Source organism: Arachis ipaensis, chromosome B4, assembly GCF_059453495.1.
Source record: "Arachis ipaensis isolate K30076 ecotype BB chromosome B4, ASM5945349v1, whole genome shotgun sequence".
NCBI lineage: Eukaryota > Viridiplantae > Streptophyta > Magnoliopsida > Fabales > Fabaceae > Arachis > Arachis ipaensis.
In genome coordinates this window covers 117,310,999-117,319,837 of record NC_142439.1, presented here as the reverse complement: position 1 = coordinate 117,319,837, position 8,839 = coordinate 117,310,999, and the positions used below count along the sequence as shown (strand labels likewise).

Genomic DNA, 8,839 nt, shown 5'->3' with positions numbered 1-8,839 from the left:
GAATCATTCTGATAAGATGTTTAAAATGTTTTATTTTAAATATACCTTTTAATAATTAAAATTTAATATATATATATATATATAATTTATTAAATTATATTATTTCTAATATAATTAGATTGGATAAATTAATTTAATAAAAAAATTGATGAATTAAATTTTAAATCAGTCTAAATTAATATTTTTATATAAAAATAACTACAATATTTTTTATTATAAAAATAACTATAATAATAATAATAATAATAATAATAATAATAATAATAAGAGTATTTTGTTATTTTTTATAATAATAGTATTGTAGTTATTTTTTATTAAAAAATATTAATTTAGATCGTTTTAAGATTTAGTTTAATTTTTGACCACATTAATTTGTCTGATCTAATTTTAATAAAAATAACATAATTTAATCAATTATATATTAAATTTTAATTACTAAAAAATATTTAAAAAAATTATTTTAAACATTTTTATTTCAATGACTCTTTACATTTAATTATACAAAAAATGAAAACAATCATGTTGTTTAGTCAACAAAAAAAAAAATCTGTTGTTTATTTGAACACGACATAAAAAAACATTATGAGACTCTCTTAGAATAATAAAAAAAAATTCTCTCTTTCATAGAAAGTTGGCTGTTGAATATTTTTGCATTATTCTAGCTAATTTGCTATATTGGAGAGACTTAAGTAACAAGTGTGTTAGGTATATAATAAAATAAATTAAATAATATGTTTATTTATACAGAATTATATTAGTAGTTAATTTTAACAGTTAATTTTAATATATAAATAAAAATTGTCTTTAATTTTTAATTCAAAAATAAATAATTTTTAATTAATTAAAAATATAAAAATATTTATTATTTTTTAAAATATGAGTCATCTAACTATTTAAGTATCTTTATCAAAATTATATGAAGATAAATAAATTTTTTAAAAGAATTTAATTGTCTCATATTTTAAAAAATAAAAGAGATTTTTATATTTTTAATTAATAAAAAATTTATTTATTTTTAAATTAAAAAATTAAAAATTTATTTATCATTTTTAATTAATTAACTTCTGTGACTCACGTTAACCTTTAACTCTATTTTTATTATAGAATCATTAATAAAATGCTGACGAGGTAATTTACAGTTATCATACTAGAGCTCCTAATAATTATTTGATACGATAATTAAAATTTGAATTATATTAGGTAACTAATAATTTTTTTAAACAAAATAAAAAACCTCTTTAAACCCTTTATTCCATTGTCCATAAAGAATAGTCCTGCATCATTATCTTCATTTTTTTCGCCCGCGTTAGATAGCATTTCTAAAGCATGATGGAAAGCAGCAACAATATTGTTGGGATAGACTTGGACAATAATTATATTCACTCTAATTTTACTTTTCTTTAAGTTGTCACTTTAAAAAAAAGTGTCACTTTTTAATTTTGATATAAATTTTTTTAATAATATTTTTTAACAATATAAAAAGATAGTGTATTTTTTTTATGAATATCACCATTGTAAGACTTAGATTTATAAAAAAAATTATTTCATCACAAATTAGACCCTCTAATTTATACATTATAAAATCTGAGGATCTAATTTGAGAATCTCCAAAAATTCGAATTTATCTTGCAACAATTCTAAGCCTCTGATTTCAATTGATTTTTTTCTCTCATGTAAATCTAAGCCTCAGTTTTAAGAATTTAAATTAAAAAAAAATTAATGTTCATAATAAATTAAAATACCCAACTTTTTCATAACAATAAATAACACAATCAGAAGTTTCATTACTACTAAAAAATAAGCCGAAAAGTGTTGCGTGGACTTATATATTATGCCTACTGAAAATTTTCGTTCTCATCTCAGTTTTCTAATAATATTTCAGAATTATGACTCGTCGGTCTAGTAAAAACCACACAATACTTTTCTAAGGTGACACTTGATTACCAAGAGTTGAGGTAGGAGAGCAAGACAAGAGTTGAGAGTTACAACAATTTTTAGTTTAGACGCCCTTCTTCATTTTGGGATTTTTTAGGATATTTTTATTTTAGTAATATTAGGAATGAGATCCATAATTTTTTTTTTCTATTTGTTCTCGTTTTCTATGATCGAATGTGCCGGTATTTTCTTTTTAATCCTATCAAATTTTTTTTTATATTAAATCATTTGAATATATATATATATTTTTTTTTGGCATATGCACATATGTGAAATTTTCTGAGTAACACTCTATTAGAGAACTTAAAAATTACTCATGGTATAATATGGGTTTGTTTGGATGCCATTTTTAAAAAAGATATTTTTAAAAAAAAAATTTTACAAGAGTAAAAGTAATTTTATATTTGAATATCTCATGTAAAAAGATTTTTTTATCTATCAATTATGTTTGCGTAAAATAAGATAAAAGTACTTTTTTGTTCATTTATTATGTGAAAAATATCTTTTTTTTAAGGAAAAAAACATATAAATTATAGTTTCTTAAAAAAGATATTTTTTTATTTTTTAGTGCTTTTACTTTTACTATTAAAAATTTGCTAAACACACTAAAAAACAAAAAAAATATTTTTTCATTAAAAATTTTTTTTATCGATTTAATGGCACATAATCTAGGGTGCACGTCACATTTTGAGCTTTTGACATCCTTCTCTTTTTATGTTTTCCTTCATTATTATTCATTGAATATAATTTTCTTTTAGTTTATATTTCTGAAAAATTAAAGAAAATATATTATGTAAAAAATTTAAAAAGTAAAAAAAAAAAAAAGACAAGAGAGAGAAATTAAAAAAAAGTCATTCATATCATTTTTATTGTATTGTTTTCAACGTTCATGAGTTTAATTGTATTTTTTCTATTTCTTTAATAGAGATTTACTAATTAAATATCCATTTATTTCCGTTCTGTATCTTTTTCTTTTTTCTCCCTAAAATGCATTGCAGAAAAAAGAACAAGTCCTCAAGTGTCAATAGAAGGCGACACATTACTTTGGCATTCTTGTTTTGGAGATGCTAATTGGGAAAAGACCAACAGAGGAAATGTTCAAAGATGGATGTAGCCTCCACGAGTAGACCACAATTATGTCCATGATGAATTTCCAAATAATATATCTCGAGATTGTTGATGCAACTTTGCTCTCAACAATGATAGATGATGAAGTTCCAACAATAACAGGTGCAGAAGAACATAAACATATTGGGAATGTAGGACATTTGCTTGTTCAAGATTGGTCTTGTTAGTTTAGTGGACTCGCCAAGAGAAAGAATGAATATTATGGAAGCCAACTACGGCTGATAATAGATAGGGTATGTTAGGGTTTGGACTCTATTTTAATTCTATTTGCACGCTAATTTTTTTTTTAAAATTTAACTCTATCCTATTCGCGAGTTGATAATCTCTCGACCCTAACTCTATATACCTTACTCCCTAAAGTTCTCAACCCCTACCTTAAATTATTCTGAACCATTTAACATTTCAAAAATATTTTTAAAGATGACGTCTGAATAAAAAAATTCCTTTGAGTATTTCATGTCTTGAATAATTCTTGATTTGTTCAACGAGTCATGCCATTTTTTATGTGAGCACATATCAAAAGAGACCAATTACGATACAAATTCTACCAAAATTTCTCCAAACCCATTAGTCAAACTTGACTTAAAACTCCAACACCTACGTTATGATGTTTGGCCTTAGAAAATACATTATATTTATATATGAACACACCTCCAGTAGCACTTCCAATAACTCAGAATGATTCCCTTGGTTTGGACTTTTGCACCAGCAAACATAAGCACTCTATTTATCCTCAAATGTTTATTGTGCAACTGCATTTAAATTATTATTTCACATTTAATTTTTCTTTTCCTTTTAAAAATTCTAGCATACATTCTCTCAAAAGCATAACAACAAACACCTTGCTTACAACCCCAAAGTACTATCTATATTCGAAGTTAATCCTTAATAGTTAATTCGTTATCATAGTTGTAACACTTTCATGAAGAAATCCACAAGATTAAAACCTAAAACCCAAACTCTAAAGCCAATAAAAAATTGTTACAGCATTACAATTCACAAGAACATATTTAACGTTTTAAAAAAATAAAAATAAAACTTGAACCTTCCAGATGAAAGAGATGGAGTTTTACAAATGTTACTTATCCTTTATTGTATCAGACTTTATTAAGTTTTTATATCTAATTATTTCATTTAGAGTTAACGGTCAATTCAGTACTCAAAAGCAAAAAGGTCCTTGAAAATATTATCGTAATTCTTAAATAATTTGAAAATGCGATAAAAATAATCAATATATATTATATTTTAAGTGACAATAAACTTCTATATTTAGCAAATAACTTATCCATTTAATCTGAATTTTTGTGCCAACATTTAAATAAATGTTTAAAAAATACACAAAATTTAGAATAAAATTTGATATCCAAATTTGTCTTTTTATTTTTCAAAAAAATTTAGTCATTCACAATAAAAAATTTTAAAAAATTCACGTGACATAAAATTATAAAATTTGAAAATGAAAAGATATTTTTTTAATGATGCTTGAAAAAAATTGCACAAAAAATATTTTTTTAAAATATATATATTTAATATTTAATTTTTTTATCGTATTTTTAAATCTTTCGAATACTTATTTGTAATTAACATCTTTTAAGATTATTTTTGTCAGCTATATAAATTATGAACCTTCGAATACTATTTTGATAGTTTACTCTTTCGTTCAATAATTTTTAAGCTTTGTGTAATGAAAACAATGACATTATGTTACCTTGTGCAGTTGTTTTGCTTGCTTACACATTATCATAATTATTTTTTTATATAATTATGTAGAATAATTTTCGAAATATTAATAAAGATTAAGATATTTATTATTATAATTTATTAACAAAGATGAAGTGTTAACAATTGAAAGATGGTTGATTAATATTTTTATATAATTATTTTAATATAGATACATTTATTTTAGTGTGATGATTTATAAATATTCAAAATTATGATCATTTTAATTAATACTTTATTCATTATAAATATATTTTATTTAAGTCACCAAAAAAACCAAAAGTCACCAAAAAAATATATTTTATTTAAGAATAATTTTATTATTTAAAGAGTAATATATAGTATTATTATATATTTATTTTTATTTCATAATATTTGACTAAATTAATTAATAGTATTATATATATATAATCTATCATATTACTAAATATTAGATTTTAGTAAAGAAGATTAGTAGAATATATATATATACAAAAATTAAAAAAATGTGAAAAATATAAGATTATGTTTATATAGAATAATTATAAGTATATAATATTGCTACGTTTTTAAGATGATTGATGAAAAGTGTAGTTTTTGGTTTTTTAGCGGATCACTTTAAAAATGTAGATTATTCTAATCTCTAAAAGTATATAACTTTTGATGCAGAAAAATAATGTCTTTACGCTTGAATAGGTAACTCTCACTAAAATGTCTCCAAAATCAAATAAGCTTAGTATTTGATAAAAGCATTATTTTTTATTATTTTTAGTTATACTTTTTAAAAATAGTTGAATGGATAATTATTTTTTATAGTACTTTAATCTTACTTTTTCTGTTTTGAACAATACTTACTTATATAGAAAAAAATATATACAAAAAATAAAGCTATTATAATAGTAAAAGCCTAAAACGATAAAATATAACTAACACAAATAAAAATAATAATCCAGGCCAGCAGTTAGAAAATAAATAGATATTAAATGTATGAAAAAAAAAATAATTCGAGAATGGATTCTCTCAATTTTTTTTTTTAAATTGAGAGAGTAAAGTGTGATTTCTAATTTTTTATTATTTTTTTTCATATTTTTTGTCCTATTTATAAATTAATAATAAAACATCACATTTTACTCTCTCAATTATTAAAAAAATTTGAGAGGATCAATTCCCAAAAATCTCCACTTCTTATTAAAATAAAAAAAATAGTAATAAATCATTAAAATTTATTAATTTTGACTATCACTTAGCCATTAACTCAATTTTTTTAGTTTAATTTTTTTAGTGTAACAAATTAACAATCTAATAATATATTTTATTTCATTTTTTTAAAAATTATTATTAACTGATAACAAAAATAATAAATTTTAATGGCACTTTTGCATTCTCTGCCAATAATATTACACTTCGTATCCAGAATCCATTACAACTAATCAATCGTCAACAAGAAGTCACTACGTCTTATTTCACAGATAATACGAACTACACTTTGAATAATTTTGATGTATGATATGACTGCTGTGAACAATAGTGTTGCGGAGATCGATCCAATTTATTCGTTCATATCCGGTTCGTACCCGGCGAGGTTCTTTCCGTCCATGTCAACTGGTGAAGAATATATAAAAGAAATTATTAATAATCTTCGTCTCCTATAAAAAAAAAAATAAATAAAAAGAATAAAAGTTGCCAAATCTTTACTGAACTTTTATCTTATAAAGTGAAGATTAGTAATTCTTTCCAGGGGATACTAATCTTCAATCAGTAAAACTGTAAAAGTAAAAGGTGAATTTAATTCTATATATATAAACGACGGATTCTTACTTCTTAAGTTCTTAGCCGTGGCCTGGATGCGTCTCAGGAGAATGACGAGGACAAGCACACACACGCGTTTTAGTGCAAAATGGATTACGTGTTCCTTCTCGGGATTAAAAGAGAGATAAAAGGAAACGTCACAAAAACGATAAGCGAAAATAACAAAAGAAATAGATAATAAACGAAATATTTTACATATGTTCAAAGCTTAATTAATATGCAATTCAATATTTTTATAGTCCATTATTTTTAATTTTTAATTCACAAAATAAATTAAATGACTGTAAATATTTGTAGAGGACATATCCAAAAGTATGCATATATGATGATTATGATGATGATGACCAGAAATCTAAATTTTGTTGTAGCCGTCAGAAAATTAAGAAGTTTAATTTATGGCCAAAATTTAATAGGCATATGTGTCTGCTGAGATTGGAAGACTGTCTTACCGACGAATCCAGAAGTACCAGAACAATTAGCTACGGTTGGTGTGAGAAAGAATGTAAGAATATAAGACAAAAGCAAGAATGCAACAAAGATGGCCCTTATCATTATTATGAAATACTAATTGTTCTTTGGCTGGGTAGAAATAATTCAAATTCCCTTTTGTACATATAGATAACCCATGCCAACACGTATTTATAGCCTCCAAAGTCCCAAAGACACCTATCACATCGTCAGTTGCTTCATTTTTAGTGATTTTCTCAACGACGACATTCCAATTAAGTATCATTAATAGAACAAAATTTTGAGACAAAACTTAGAGAGAAAGAGAGAAGGAGAGAGCGGCGGTGAGTGTTTGAGGGCGAAACACAGGGAGGATAGCAGCCATGCGGTCAGAAAAGATAAGGGAGAGAGTGTGGGTGGGGGTGTATTCGGTATTAAGCAGAATTTCTCACGAGAGGATTTTTTAAAGTTTATAAATGTCTTCTTTAGAGATAAAGTCATTGGTCCAGAAAAATTGAAGGCCTTTGATCTCTATCTAAGAATAGTATAGCAACGGTGGTGGGCAAGTAGGATGATCTCCAATCTCCGTGTGTAAATTTCACTGAAGAAGCCAAATTTTGTTTGGCAGAGCCTTATTGAAAAGATTTAGTGATCAAGGTCCTTCATAAAAATTATAGTTACACAATTCTTTCACACAAGCTTCGGATGGTCTGGCACATCAAAGGTGGCTTTGATCTGCTTGATATGGGGTTTGGGTACTTCATGTAGTAAAATTCAATGCAGCTGAAGATTGTGAGAAGGTCATGCTTGGTGGCCTGTGGTTGATTGGGGGCACTATGTTACTGTAAAACTGTGGGATATAGATTTCCGGCCATGTGAACAATCCTTCGAGTCTAAGCTTGTATGGTTTCAGGTTTTAGGGCTCCCAATCTGGTGCTATCAGGAACAGGCCATGATGCATATTGCTTCTGTAATAGGAGTCTCCATCAAAGTGAACATAGCCACTAAGTTGGCTGAGGGAGGACGATATACCCGAGCATGTGTTCAAATAAATTTAGGATTGCCAGTGATCAAGTATATCATTGTGGAAGGTGTAACTCATGTAGTGGAATATGAAAGTTTAAATTTAATTTGAAATTCTTGTGCATGTTCTGGCCACGATATGACACAATGCTTGAGTAGAGATTCCAAGAAAGGAAAGGGTGCTGATTCCGATGCCATCAAGCCCCGGGACGGTATAACGGTGGTGCCAAATCCTGAGCCCAAAATTCAAAATTCAAATGAAGTAGAATCTGATGTGGTAGGTGGCGTTACTAGCGAGAATTTCACACCGAATTCGCAAGAGAATTTGGAGGCTAATAATTTGCATGGAAATAATGTTGAGAAGGCTTGCATGCATGATGAACCAGGCTAGGAGCAAGTTGTGAGGAAAAGTAAAACTAAGCTAGGCCAGAAGCAATATAACAAGGCCCAAAGAGGCGCTCAATCCAGAACTGGTTCGAGTAGGGTAATCAGACCTACCATCCACTTCTCTCACACGGATGGTACCAGCTCCTATCGTGCCAGGGTCGGGTCACGGGTCAAGGTCGGGTACAACGTTTCCCATGATGGTGAGACGTTGATCACCTCAACCCGACAAACCCCAGTGCTTCGTGGCTCTTCTCTCAGGAAACAACCAAGGCTGGCGTCCCTATAGAGCTCGCCAGTTGAGAAGAGTGAGGCACGGCGGTGGAAGCATCGTCATGTCCTCTTGCAGCCATGAAGGAGAGTGTTACCATGGCGGTTTCATAAGAGAGGGAAGGCGCGTAGACGGCTGTTCCTA

The 8,839-nt window shown here is 26.8% G+C and overlaps 1 long non-coding RNA gene across 1 annotated transcript; it reads right to left on the bottom strand.

Annotated features, from left to right (window-relative positions):
• Positions 1-6,222: 6,222 nt before the first annotated feature.
• On the bottom strand, positions 6,223-7,180 carry LOC107637983 (uncharacterized). Its single transcript, XR_001619663.3, has 3 exons — positions 7,020-7,180; positions 6,580-6,673; positions 6,223-6,363 (listed from the first exon to the last, which is right to left on the bottom strand). It is a non-coding gene; the product is annotated as an uncharacterized LOC107637983 (long non-coding RNA).
• Positions 7,181-8,839: the final 1,659 nt, after the last annotated feature.